Genomic DNA, 12,863 nt, shown 5'->3' on the forward strand with positions numbered 1-12,863 from the left:
GAGGGAGCCGGCATACAGCTTCCGGGTCATGTGGCCAGCATGACTAAGCCGCTTCTGGCGAACCAGAGCAGCGCACGGAAACGCCGTTTACCTTCCCGCCAGAGCGGTACCTATTTATCTACTTGCATTTGACGTGCTTTCGAACTGCTAGGTTGGCAGGAGCAACGGGAGCTCACTCTGTCACAGGGATTCGAACCGCTGACCTTCTGATCGGCAAGTCCTAGGCTCTGTGGTTTAACCCACAGCGCCACCCGCGTCCCTGAAGGTGCAGGGAGCAGGGATAAAACTGGCAGATTAAAACCAGCCCAGGTAATGCAACTGCCTGGTCGCCTTTCTCAGGTGTGCATCCCCTCCCCCCACCTCACCCAGTCCTCAATTTTCTTGCATTTCCTCCCAGGGAGACGTGTCAGGATGGGGGTGGGGGAAATAGGGAAGGACCCAAAGTTGTCTCCAAGGGGCAGGCAGAAAAAGAAAGAGAAAGAGAAAGAAAGAAAGACTCTCTAGCTGATTTGAAGCCAAGAGGAAAAAAGTACGAAGCAGCCATTGGCACCTCCTGGAAGATATGGCATTAAAAGATATACGTATGCATGTATGTATTAGATAAGGCTAATAAAGCGTTGCCATCTCAGAAGCCGGAGTGGAACAAAATGCTGCAATTAGGAGATTATAAGGGGGGCGGGAGGCAGGATCAAGTCCTCAAAGTGGGTCAACTCGGGGAAAGAGAGAGAGATTGATTTGCAAGTGGCTAAGTGTAATCTTCCAGCTCACCACACAGAACTCATGCCTCACAGAAGGGAAAAAGGAGAAAAAGAGAGAGAGAGAGAGACGAGCGCAATTTCTCTGACTAACCGGGGTTGCCTCGCCAGCAGAAATAGACCAGCCTGTCAATCTCCCGACCAAGAGGAGGGTCTTACAAGGCTATTAATAGGGTTTTAAACACACAGACACACGCACCTACCTCTGAGCTCCTAATAGTCTAATCTTGTAAACAAAATTAGCTAAAACAGGCTGCTTTACGGCTGAGAAGCGTTTGGAGACTACCAGAGACACGAAGAATGTCAGAAGAGCCTGGCTGCTGTTGGATCAGTCCAAGAGCCCGTTTAGTCAAGGCTCCTGTCCTCCCAGTGGCCGACCAGATGCCCCAACGGGAATGAGCATGACGCAAGCGCAACAGCAGCGCTCTCCACATTTCTGCCATGCTTTCTGACGACAAAACCAACCATTCCTATGCATGCATCCCCAGACGGGTGGAAGCTGGGTCCCAGAAAGCAGGAAGAGAGGGAACTGCCTTATCCAGAATTACAGTTCTGGGTCTGTCTAGCTCAGGGGCCTGCAAAGGCTCTGGGAATATCCAGAGCCCCTTTTAATACAGTGGACGCTCGGGTTGCGAACGTGATCCGTGCGGGATGCACGTTCGCAACCTGCAGCGGCATGTCTGTGTACGCGCAGGTTGCGATTCGGTGCTTCTATGCATGTGCAAAGTGCAATTTAGCGCTTCTGCGCATGCGCAACCGCCGAAACCCGGAAGTAACCCATTCCAGTACTTCCGGGTTTCAGCGGGTCCGTAACCCAAAAAAACGCAACCTGAAGAGTCTGTAACCCGAAGTATAACCGTACTGTTTTAAGTTGCTGGCCATCAACACAATTCACAGAAGCAAATGCCAGTTTTAACTGTATGCTCTAGGATGCATTTCACAGTTGCGACGACGTAAGAAGAGCCTGGATACTGGATCAGGCCAGCGGCCAATCCAGTCCAGTATCCTCGTCCCACAGTGGCAAACTGTGAGCCCCTTTTGGAAAGCCCTCTAGCAGGACCTGAACGCAAGAGGAAACTCCTGGTGGTTCCAGCACCTGGTATGCAGAAGCACCACAGAGAGGATGGACACTGTGGCTAGTAGCCATCTACAGTCATCTCCTCCGTGAATTTGCCTAGACTTCTTTTAAGAAAGCCTGTGGAAGCAGTGTTAGAAATTCACATATATAAGCCAGGCGCCAAACGGCTCCTTAAACCCGGGTTGCAGTTGCCGAAACAGAACGCCTAGCTTCCATTTTGGGGCCAGACAGCTCGGAAGTCATATTTTTCTATAGGACTTTTTGGTCCCTGAAATTCATTCTGATGGAGCAGATAGAATATATCACGACTAGAATTCTATAGGATGTGTTGCTAGTGTGCGAAAACGTTCCAGGTCCAAGGCTCCCCAGGCATGCACTTCCAGACGGCGGAAGCGTCAGGTGGCATCCTGGCATCTTCACTTGGTTGCAAGTGGCCGATAAAGGTAAAGGGACCCCTGACCATTAGGTCCAGTCGTGAATGACTCTGGGGTCGCGGCGCTCATCTCGCTTTATTGGCTGAGGGAGCCGGCGTACAGCTTCCGGGTCATGTGGCCAGCATGACTAAGCCACTTCTGGCGAACCAGAGCAGCGCACGGAAACGCCGTTTCCCTTCCCCCTGGAGCGGTACCTATTTATCTACTTGCACTTGCTTATGAACTGCTAGGTGGGCAGGAGCTGGGACTGAGCAACAGGAGCTCACCCCATGGCAGGGATTCACACTGCTGACCTTCTGACCGGCAAGCCCAAGAGGCTCAGTGGTTTAGACCACAGCGCCACCCACAAAATGCGCCTAGCAAATGTCAAACGCTGTGTGGGAGTGGGAGGTGCGGAGTGGGGAAGGTGCTTGTGTGGTGCTATGGGGCCACCACTGGAAATAAAGACAAGATGGTGAGGAAAGCAGAGATCCTGGCCAGAGAACGTCACTGAACTCTCTTGCTTGGGTGGAAGGCAGAGAGGGGTGTGTGAAGGAAATAGCCTACAGTACACAAAGAGGTATGGAATCGGTGGTCCCTCGCACTTTGCCTCTGGCTCCACCCACCACGGTCCTGTGTGGCCCCCCCATCACCAAGGGAACATGGCCCTGGGGCTGCAAAACGGATCCCTATTAGAATATTATTGCCCAGGCGACAGAGAGGGTTTCTCCATGTGTGCATGGGGCAATGGATAGAAAGAGGACTATTTATCCCGGACAGGAACCGAGAAAGAGAAGCCGCCATAGCAGCCAAGAAGCTTCTGTCCAACTCGGCTTGACATTCAGAGAGATAAAGCCGCCCCCTTCAGCACCACTGCCCTTGTCCAGACAGTTAATCTGATTTCCTGTGCGGGATGGACGTGGGAGGCTGCTGCTTCCTGGGAAGGTTTAACTCCTGCAAGGGCAGAGAGAGCCTCAGCCCAATCGCTTGCTGTCCATCATCTGAGGGAGACTGGAGGAAGGAGGGGGCCCTCCTCCTCCTCCATCATCATCCTACTGGCAGATTAAGCACCCATCGACCACACATGGAGGGGATTCCGCCACCCCCTCGGTTGGAGAGCCTCTCTAAACCCCGCACCAAGTTACCGCAACTTTTAAACAGACAAGAGACACAGCTGTTTATTTCTCCTTCCACATGGGGACACACTTTCTTGTTTTACAAAGAGTGCAGAACTGATCCCAGGGGCTGCTCTCCTACGGATGACTATAAAGGAGCCACTTTGCACATTAGACAATAATTAGCTAATTCTAGCCACTCATTATCAGGGAAAGACAAACTCCTGACCAGTCGCCTAATGTTATGATGCTAAATTATCCTGTTGTTTTTTTAAGGCATCAAGCCTTCCCAAATCTGGTGACTTCAAGTTGTTGTTGCTGGACTCCCAACTCCCATCCTCCTCCTCCTCCTCCCTGACCCCCTGCTCCAGCTGTCTGGGACTGATGGGATTTGGAGTCCCGCAACATCTGGAGGACTCCATGTGGGCTACCTGCCCCCCGAATCAAACGGCTGCAACTCCAGCCATGTCAATTTCAACCTGGTGGTCCCCAGATCTTGCAAGCCATGCTGGCTGCTTGGGGCAAGTGCAACTTGCAGTCCAGCAACATCTGGAGGGCTAAAGACGTTCTCCTTGCTCCCCGAAGAAAAGAAACATCTGTAATTGCCACGCCTCAGCACAAACCCTATCCGTGCAACCTTACAAGTGTGGTTTGCGGAGACCTGAGACCTTGCTTTCACCTCTTAAGCTGGTAAGATGCACATCAGGTTATGCAAATATACACAACGCTCAGGTCACAATTCTATAGCCACTAAACTGGGAATGAGTGCCACTGAATTTAATGGGGCTCACTTTTGAGCCAATCTATTTCAGATTGCATACTTACAAGACATGGGGGACAGGGATATAATGCAGATATATGGTATCTAGATAGATGCCTACTGGCTATCATGTGAATACTGGTTCATATAGTATTTTCAATTGTTATCATTCACTGCTGCGGTTTGTTTGTTGATGTCTTACATGGCCTTTCCCATGAGGTCCCAGCACAAGCTACAACTACATAAAAATCACAGAATTATAGAGTTGGAAGGGACCCCGAGTTATCTAGTCCAACCCCGTGCAATGCAGGAATCTCAGCTCAAGCATCCATGACAGATGGCCGTCCAACCTCTGCTTAAAAACCTCCAAGGAAGGAGAGCCCACCACCTCCCAAAGGAGACCATTCCACTCTCGAACAGTTCTTACTGTCCGAAGTTCTTCCTGATGTTTAGTCAGAATCTCCTTTCTCCATCGGTTCGGGTCCTACCTTCCAGAGCAAGAGAAAACAAGCTTGCTCCATCTTCCATGCCACAGCCCTTTAGATATTTGAAGGTGGCTACCATATCTCCTCTCAGTCTCCTTTTCCCCAGGCTAAGCATACACAACTCCTCCAACCATTCCTCACGAGGCTTGGTTTCCAGATCCTTGATCATCTTGGTCCCCCTCCTCTGCAAACATTCCAGCTTGTTAATATCCTTCTTAAATTGCAGGGCACAGAAGTGGACGTGGAACTCCAGGCGTGGTCTGACCAAGGCAGAACATGGTGGCACTATTCCTCCCCTTGATCTGGACACTAGACTTCTGCTGATGCAGCCTGGAATTGCATTAGCTTTTATTTGCTGTTGACTCATGTTAAGCTTGTGGTCCACAAAGACTCCTAGACCCTTTTCACATGTAAGCCAGGTGTCCCCATCTTATATTTGTGCAGCTGGTTATTCCAGACGAAGTGTAGACTCTTACATTTGTCCCTACTGAAATCCATTTTGTTAGTTTGGGCCATGTTCTTCTATCTGTTAAGGTCAATTTGAATCCCAATTCTGTCTTATGTGGCGTTAGCTACCCCTCCTAGTTTTGCGTCATCTGCAAATTTGATGAGCGTCCCCTCAATTCCTTCATCCAAATCATTTATAAAGACGCTGAACAACAATAAGCCCAGGACAGAACCCTGCAGAACTTTTTTCCAGGATGATGATGAGGCATTAATGAGCACTCTTTGGGTTTGGTCCGTCAACCAGCTACAAATCCACCTAACAGTTAGCTCCTCCAGCCCACATTTTACTAGCTTCTCCGCAATAATATTATGGAGGACTTTAACCTTACTGAAATCAAGATACACTACGTCCACAGCATTCCCCTTATCCACCAAGCTTGTAACTCTATCAAAAACAGGAATGAGATTCGTCTGGCATGACTTGTTGATGAGAAACCCATTCTGGGTCTTAGTAATCACAGCATCCTTCTCTAAGTGCTCATAGACAGCAACCGTTGAATTATCTGTTTTAGGACCTTTCCTGGGATTGATGTCTAGCTCACCAGTTGGCAGTTACCATATTTTTCGCTCTATAGGACGCACCCAACCATAGGACACACCTTGTTTTAGAGGGGGAGAACAAGGAAAAAAAATTCTCCCCTTCTCTGCGCAGCGCCCCTTCAGCGAAGCGGCAGGAGAAACGGAGCCCCTTCCATTTCTCCTCCAGCTGAAAGGGCGCTGCGCCTTAGCTGAAGGGGCACCTACCCTTCAGCGAAAGGAACCTGAAGCCTCCGGAGGCTGCAGTGAAGGCAACCCGAAGCCTCTGGAGCGCAGCGGGAGCTCCCGCTGCGCTCCGGAGGCTTCAGGCAGCTATCGCTGAAGCCAAGGAGCCTGCATTCGCTCCATAAGACACACACACATTTCCCCTTAATTTTTGGAGGGGAAAATGTGTGTCTTATAGAGCGAAAAATACGGTACCTGGGTGTTCCCCCCCCCCGCCCTTTTGAAGATGGGAACAATATTTGCCTACCTCCAGTCTGCAGGAACCTCACCTGTTCTCCAAGAATTCTCAAAGATTATAGACGAAGGCTCCGAGATTACACCCGCAACCTCCTTTAGATTAAAATCAGTGAAAATGCTTAAAATATCAGAAGAACAGGGCGGGTCAAAGGCCAGGGTAAAAAGAACATTATGTTATTATTACAATGGGATAGTACAAAATGCTGCAGCAGGACTGCTGGCAGGAGGAGTCAGGGGTCTGCCAGGGGATGGATGACCCCACCTCTGCTCTAAGATCTGCAGTCACCGATGATTCGTTACTGATATATATTTTCCTCATCAAGTGGTTTATTAAATGCTCTAAATGAAAATGAACGAATGATTTCATTTCTATACCCCTCTACATTTTAAAGGAAAATCTCAAAAGTGGTTTACAACTCATTAAAACATGAAACAATCCAGAATATAACCAAGTCAAGGACATTTTGCTTTCCCAGTATTTATTTATTTACCTACTGACTTTATATAGCTGCCCGTAGCAGAAGTACTGCAGGAAGTCAGTGTGGTGAGGTAGGTAAGAGTGCAGGACCAGGACCTGGGAGATCACGGTCCAACTCCCCTCTCATGAAATATTATTACTATTATTATTATTTCATTGTAAAAAAAAAAAATTGCCACCTAGACATTCTGTATGGCAACCGTAACCCAGGTTTAAGGTGCCGTTTGGTGATTAGCTTCTATGTCTGTGTTTCTAACACTGCTAACTCTAAAGGAAACATCTCCATCTAAGGCCCAAGACTGGGCTGGTGAGAGAAAGAGGTATCTGGTGTTCCCAGTCTCAAAGACAGAGCAAGGAATTTGGCCAGGGTTAAGGAGGGTGGTGCTGTGGGTTAAACCACAGAGCCTAGGGCTTGCTGATCAGAAGGTCGGTGGTTTGAATCCCCGTGACGGGGTGAGCTCCCGTTGCTCGGTCCCTGCTCCTGCCCACCTAGTAGTTCGAAAGCACATCAAAGTGCAAGTAGATAAATAGGTATCGCTCTGACAGGAAGGTAAACGGCGTTTTTGTGGGCTGCTCTGGTTCTCCAGAAGCGGCTTAGACATGCTGGCCACATGACCCGGAAGCTGTACGCCGGCTCCCTCGGCCAATAAAGCGAGATGAGTGCCGCAACCCCAGAGTCGTCCGCGACTGGACCTAACGGTCAGGGGTCCCTTTACCTTTAAGGAGGGCCACATATAATAATTAAGTAGGTGGCTCCTCCACTCCCCCCCCCAAAAAAAACCGCACACCCATAGGATTCTTCTAGTTGCTGGAAACCAAAGGCAGACAGCTCTTGTGCACGCATCCTGCTTGAAAGATTCCCACAGGCATCTTATTGGCCACAGGATGCTGGACGAGATGGGCCCCATTTAGCCTGATGAAGTAGACTCTGCTTATGTTCTTATGAACATAAAGGTAAAGGGACCCCTGACCATTAGGTCCAGTCGTGGCCGACTCTGGGGTTGGGGCGCTCATCTCGCTTTATTGGCCGAGGGAGCCGGCGTACAGCTTCCGGGTCATGTGGCCAGCATGACGAAGCCGCTTCTGGTGAACCAGAGCAGCGCATGGAAACGCCGTTTCCCTTCCCGCCAGAGCGGTACCTATTTATCTACTTGCACTTTGACGTGCTTTCGAACTGCTAGGTTGGCAGGAGCAGGTACCGAGAAATGGGAGCTGACACCGCTGCGGAGATTCGAACCGCCGACCTTCTGATCGGCAAGTCCTAGGCTCAGTGGTTTAGACCACAGCGCCAGGAAGCTGCTTTTTCCAAGTCCCTCAATCTCAGCATTGTGCACACTGACTGGCACTGGCTCTCCAAGGTTTCAGGCAGGAGTTTTACACAGCCCTCCCTGAAGATGCCATTAGGGGCTGAAGCTGAGACCTTCTGCAAGCAAAGCGGCTGCTCTACCTACCACTGAGTTATGACCCTTTGCACTGGAGGATAAATACTACTGGAGAATACATAATTGGGATTATCATCGCTCTTCACAGACATGTTAATCCTCAGATCAGCTACCAAAGCAGAAGGGAAGCGCAGGATGCGTCCTTCTGCCATTGGTCAAGGACTAGCGGCCCATGGGAGACTGCGCCCACTGTCTCCCAGGAAAACAGCAAAGGGGAGACCAACCTAGCCCTCTCCTTCAGCCAGAGAAGGAGTCTGCCTCCCCGTTTCATGTGAGAAAAGACGTGGACCACTTGTCCTCAGACCATGGAGAAGGAAGCCTGCTGCTCTCATCATGTCCATCGGGATGAGGAGTTGTGCATGCTGTCCTCGGGTCCAGAATTGGACCACTTCGATCGGATACTCCCTGCCGATGTAGACAGATTCCTCCGAGCTGGAAGGCCCACCACTTGCCCCCTTGACCCGTACCCGTCCTGGCTGATTGGAGCATGGCCAGAAGAGGTGTGGGGCCACCTGGGTGAGATCATCAACTGGTCCCTTGGCACGGGGACTTTCCCAGGGGAGTTGAAGGAAGCAGCGGTGTGTCCGCTCTTAAAGAAAACATCTCTAGATCCTTTAGATCTAGCCAATTACCGCCCGGTTTTGAATCTTCCGTAACTGGGTAAGGTAATTGAGAGAGCGGTTGCCGAACAGCTTGGTAGGTTTCTGGATGAAACATCGCCTCTGGATCCATTTCAGTCCGGCTTTCACCCTGGTTTTGGGACCGGTCTGACCCTTATGTTTCCCTCCCCTTATGGTTTTGATTTATGGGCTACTACTAAAATGAGGCTGCATTTTAAATTGTATTTTAACCCGTATTTTAATTAACTGTTGTTGTTGTTTTTTGTCCCGTCCCCCCCATTACGTTTTATTGTAATTTTATTGGTGTTAAGCTGCCCTGAGCCTGGTTCTGGACGGGGTATAAATAAAAATTTGTTATTTATTATTATTATTATTATTATTATTAGAGGTTGTTACATACAATCTGCAATTAGGTACAAATGTTTTACTGTAAGTTTTACAATATTGTTAAACTATGTTGCACACTGATTTGCTACGTTGTGATGAAAAATCAACATACAAATCCTTTTTCAAAATAAAACAAAAATTTTAAAATCTATTATATAGCACATGGAACTCCTTCCTCAAACAGACGCATCATGAACGGGTTTAAGGCAAGGTGGGTATCTCAGAGGGTACCTGGCACAGCAAATTGCTTTCTGGTTTCAAGGGAAGTCATAGCACCACGGGCGTAGCCATGGGGGGGAGGGAGGGGCAGCTGCCCCCCATCAAGTAAATAAGCGAAAATACTTAACTGACCCATCGTGTCACAGATAGCTCGGTTCTGCTCCCTCCCCCAACAGAAGGCCTTGCTGCGTCCCTGCATAGTCCCACGCTATCCTGCCTTGGCAAGACTCCACCTGGAGTCCTGCGTCCAGTTCTGGGCCCCCCCTGTGTAAGGATATTGAGAAGCTGGAGTGTGTGCAGAGGGGGGCGACCAAGATGATCAAGGGTTTGGAAACCAAGCCTTATGAGGAACAGCTGGAGTTGGGTATGCTGGATGGCTGGAGGACATGACAGCCATCTTCAAATATCGGAAGGGTTGTGACGCGGAAGATGGGGCAAACTTGTTTTCTGCTGCTCCAGAGAGAAGGACTGGAAGCAATATATTCAAGTTACAAGAAAGACAATAGGAAGAACTTTCTGACAGTAAGAGCAGTTTGACAGTGGAAAGGATGACCTAGGAAGAATGAATTCTCCTTCCTTGTAAGTTTTGAAGCAGAGGTTGGGTGTTTACCAGCTCCATCTGGTATGCAGAATGAGACCCTCCCTGCCTGTGGACTGTCTTACCAGAGTGGTGCATGCTCTGGTTATCTGTCACTTGGACTACTGCAATGCGCTGTATGTGGGGCTACCTTTGAAGGTAACCCGGAAACTACAACTATAACCCAGAATGGGCAGCTAGACTGGTGACTGGGAGCGGCCACCGGGACCACATAACACAGGTCTTGAAAGACCTACACTGGCTCCCAGGACGTTTCTGAGCACAATTCAAAGTGTTGGTGCTGACCTTTAAAGCCCTAAACGGCCTCGGTCCAGTATACCTGAAGGAGTGTCTCCACCCCCATCGTTCTACCCAGACACTGACGTCCAGCGCTGAGGGCTTTCCAACAGTTCCCTCGCTGCGAGAAGCCAAGTTACAGGGAACCAGGCAGAGGGCCTTCTCGGTAGTGGCACCCGCCCTGTGGAACGCCCTCCCACCAGATGTCAAGGAAATAAACAACTATCTGACTTTTAGAAGACATCTGAAGGCAGACCTGTTTAGGGAAGCTTTTAATGTTTGATGTATTACTGTATTTTAATATTTGGTTGGAAGCTGCCCAGAGTGGCTGGGGAAGCCCAGCCAGATGGGCGGGGTCTAAATAAATTACTATTATTATTATTATTATTATTATTATTATTATTATTATTATATCTATCAGGGATGCTTTAGCTGCAATTCCTGCATAGCAGACATTTGGACAAGTTGATCCTTAGGGTCCCTTACAACTCTAGAATTCTATGATTTCTTGCACCGTCCCTTTTGCTGCTGACTTTGCAGTGCTGATGTGACTTAACCACATCTTTTAACGTGACTCACTGCTGTAAAAAAAAAACACCATGGAAAAGCAGGGTGCAGAATATTTGAAATAGAAGATATGGATCTGCAAACACTTCCGCCTCCCGTTTGCCAACACAGACCAACATCAGGTGGGTGTGGAAGAAGAGGGGAAAGTAGAAGGCAACCCCCCCCAAACCCCCTCACCCTACTCAGAAAAAAGCCTTCCCACTCCTAAGGCATTCCAGCGTCACAGGCCAGGCGTGGGGAACCTCTGGCCCACAGGTGAAGTTTGGCCCAGATCCTCCCAGTGTCCACCTCTCCCACGCCTGAGGTGAGGTGTGGCTGGATCCCTGGGGAACCCAATCGCACAGCAGAAAGCAGGCCTGAAGACCCATCAGATGTCACCGTGACCATCAGTGAACAAGCGGGCAGCCTGGGAGGCCCATCAAACACGGCCCACGAGGACTGCCGGTCTGATTAAGGTCTCCACCCCGCCAAAGGCAAACAGACGTCTACAAAGAAATGTGCTAGTAACGTCACCACCAGTGACCATCAGATGCACTTTATGCTTCAGAATTACAGTTACAAGAACATAAGAAGAGCCTGCTGGATCAGGCCAAAGTGGACCCATCCAGTCCAGCCTCCTGTCCTCGGCCCAGTATACCTGAAGGAGCATCTCCACCCCCATTGTTCTCCCTGGACACTGAGGTCCAGTGCAGAGGGTCTTCTGGCGGTTCCCTCTCTGCGAGAAGCCAAGTTACAGGGAACCAGGCAGAGGGCCTTCTCGGTGGTGGCACCCGCCCTGTGGAACACCCTCCCACCAGATGTCAAAGAGAACAACAACTACCAGACTTTTAGAAGACATCTGAAGGCAGACCTGTTTAGGGAAGCTTTTAATGTTTAATAGGTTAGTGTATTTTAATATTCTGTTGGAAGCCGCCCAGAGTGGCTGGGGAAACCCAGCAAGATGGGCGGGGCATAAATAATAAATTATTATAATATTATTATTATAACCAGATGCCCATCATGGGAAGCCCACAAACAGGACACGGGCCTTCCTTTCCCCTTCAGTTATTCATTTGTGGGGGATCTTTCGGTCATGGTGGCGGGATTTATACACTCATTGTCCGCCTATCCCGATCTTCCTCTTGCCAAGATCCAGGGAATCCAAGAACCACCTTGGAACACAACGCAACTATCACAAAACAACAGCTAACATTATGACAAATCAATTTGTTAAAAATATTTATCACTAGCTGCTCAAAGCCTGTTGGAATAAATATGCTTTAATATCCTGAACGTTGACAAAATGGGAGAGGGAAACAGCTGAACCTCAGCCGGAAGCGGGTTTCACAAGTGGGGGGCCTCCACAGAGAAAGCCCTGCCCCACACCACAGGCCTCACTCACGGGAAAGACCTCCACTATAGATCGAGAAGCAACGACAGGAAGGTATTGGGGGAGGCGTCCCAGGAAGTATCTGGGTCCCAGCTCCGAATGCATTTGTACCAACATCTTAAATGAGGCCAGGCAGTTAACTTGCCACAGGCGACAGAGGAGCTTTGCGCACCTGCATCAGACCAGTGCTGTCTAGTCCAGCATCCTGCTTCTCACAGGTGTCTCCAGGAAGCCAGCAAGGAGGGGGTGACGGAAAACACCAGACGGGCTTCAGAAGTAGATTGCCCCTGGATGTGGACGTTTCAACACAGCCATCACATTTAGGAGCAACCGATGGACCCGTCTTCTGCGAATTGCCCCCGTTTGTAAACCCAGGCCCATTAATTCCGGCTACTGCTGATGGAATCAGACATTGCTTGGTTGTGGTTCATGGGTTCACATCAGCGGCCACACGATGATGTTTAGGGTGGTGACAGCCAGGTTGTTGCAACTCCTCTGGCGCATACATGGGATCACACCAGGTGCTGCTTCGTCAGTGAGGTTTATCACAAAGTGGGCCCTACGTGGGATGTTTGGGCGTTCCAGACTCTCTACCTCCAGGCTCGATAGTTCCCACACCACTGACCTATCTGCCAGGGAATCCTTGTGTATCGTTAAGGATTCTGGGGGGTGCTCTAGTCCATGCAGAGCCCTGACCACCTGGATATCAACATAGGTAAAGGGACCCCTGACTATTAGGTCCAGTCGTGACCGACTCTGGGGTTGCGGCGCTCATCTCGCTTTAGTGGCCAAGGG

At 49.7% G+C, this 12,863-nt stretch overlaps 2 protein-coding genes across 7 annotated transcripts in view; one reads left to right on the top strand and one right to left on the bottom strand.

The window, feature by feature from the left end:
• LOC310751719 (uncharacterized protein) overlaps positions 1-12,863 on the top strand; it is a 950,206-nt gene that overhangs the window by 475,590 nt on the left and 461,753 nt on the right. The window lies entirely within an intron of this gene.
• Positions 1-12,863, bottom strand: part of ARHGEF11 (Rho guanine nucleotide exchange factor 11) — a 62,374-nt gene that overhangs the window by 48,241 nt on the left and 1,270 nt on the right. The window lies entirely within an intron of this gene.

The sequence above is a fragment of the Podarcis filfolensis genome (assembly GCF_964270895.1).
Source record: "Podarcis filfolensis genome assembly, chromosome: 16".
NCBI classification, from domain to species: Eukaryota; Metazoa; Chordata; class Lepidosauria; order Squamata; family Lacertidae; genus Podarcis; species Podarcis filfolensis.